Source organism: Pteropus vampyrus, unplaced genomic scaffold (assembly GCF_000151845.1).
Source record: "Pteropus vampyrus isolate Shadow unplaced genomic scaffold, Pvam_2.0 Scaffold43, whole genome shotgun sequence".
NCBI lineage: Eukaryota > Metazoa > Chordata > Mammalia > Chiroptera > Pteropodidae > Pteropus > Pteropus vampyrus.
In genome coordinates, this window is record NW_011888824.1 from 2,088,248 (window position 1) to 2,090,035 (window position 1,788).

Genomic DNA, 1,788 nt, shown 5'->3' on the forward strand with positions numbered 1-1,788 from the left:
AGACAAGCATAGTGTTTACCCACTCTGCCATCTTGACTAGACTTTTAATGATGATAAATTTTGTTTTTTTTTTTGAACTTCATTCCTCCTTCTTTATACACAGGGAGGGCCAGTGTCATAAGCATAGTTGAGGGCTCTTCTTGTTTTGAGAGCAAAAGGAAGACTTCCTGTTTCTTTGTTCATTCCATAGGATTGTCGTTTAGATCAGTGGGTTCCCAAAATGAGTATGCTTTTCCCACACTCAGATGGGCTTTTTGCTTGGTTTAATGCTGTGCCATCACTGTCTTGAAATGCTTAATACTTTTTGAACAAGAAGCCCTGCATTTTTGTTTTGTATTGGACCCCATAGCATTGTAGTCCATCCCGCCCACAGGAACTATACCTTATTCACCTTTATTTTCCCTGCTGATTTTTAGCATGGTGCCTGATGTGCATGTAAGTGAATGAATAAATGAATGAATGAATGAATTATCTCCTTGTTCAGAGAGCAAAATGAATTTAATTATAAATGCTTTTTCCATTGCTTATAGGAGAACAGTTTAAGTCAGTGGGTTCTCAAAATGAATATACTTCAGATATAGTGAGATGGATGGTTGAATGGTTTGTTAGAAGTGGCGGGAGTGAATAAACTTTTAGAAAAGATAGATTATCTGGCCTCATTTCAATCTTCCTGAATCAAAATTTCCTGAGAATAAAGGTCAGGCATCCATGTATTTAAAACGCTTCTTAGGTACTGGTATGCCTGTGCATGGATATGATCTTCTCCTATGAAGCTCTGTAAGGCCTGCAGGTCTGTACCTAGCAGTGGATGTGAATTTCTGATTTGTCTAGGTTGTCAAGAAAAAGGCCTCTTTCAGGTGACATCAAGTGAAATTTGGGAAACAATGAGAAATAGATAGCTAAAACTTAGCATAACATACCCTAGTCCAGGATAATATTGTGTGATATCAATAGGGCTACCATTTGTCCAGTTGCTTATGCTTTCATCGGAAGGGATATGATACTCTGTGCAGCTTATGCTCACTAACTCCTTAAATGTGAGGTTAAGGTTAGCCTTACGAACCATGCTGCAGCATAAAGCACCAGTCTGCTGTCGCCTGCTGACCTCTTCTCAGGTTTTGCAAGATAATGAGGTCTACTTCCAAGTGAAGGTAATCAGAAGGGAGAGCGGTATGGAAAGACCCAACAGTTGGCTTAGTGCCTTCATGTACCATTTGGATGTGGGCCTTGCCACACTACTAAGGATTTGGGGCATGGGGCGAGTGGCATAGGGCTGGCTGGAGCAGAGGGTGTCTAAAGGGAGCTGTGGATGTAGGCTTGTCCATCCCTTGCAGTACTAAATGATCCCTAGGTTTTCATTTAGAAAGCAAGGCTTTGGTATGGGAGTGCATCTTACACACAAAATGGGGCAGATTATATGCATCTCTTAATGAGAGATGAAGATGCTTGTAAGACACAAATCTCTCAACACATTAAGAACCTTGTAACTCCAGACATGATGAAGATGGACAAAGTTCATGTTGCTGAATGAAAATGTAGAATGAGAAACACTTAAGAAAGGAGTTTCAAGAGGAGAAGGTGGAATCATCCAAAGTGTCTCCTGTGCAAAAGGAAAATTGTATCTTTCAAGGGGAAACATCCTCAGAACTCAAGAGCGGGCCACTGACAGCTCAACACCAAACTATCACTGTCTGGCCTTGTCTGTAAGAGTTTTCAGATTAAGACATACTCGCTAACCACGGCAGAGGGAGATTGGTTATAGTGGGTGGAGAGGTAGAAAGAACAACA

General features: G+C 40.9%; 1 pseudogene; it reads left to right on the top strand.

Moving 5' to 3' along the window:
* Positions 1–828: 828 nt before the first annotated feature.
* Positions 829–1,531, top strand: LOC111738768 (annotated as a pseudogene).
* The last annotated feature ends 257 nt before the right edge of the window (positions 1,532–1,788 follow it).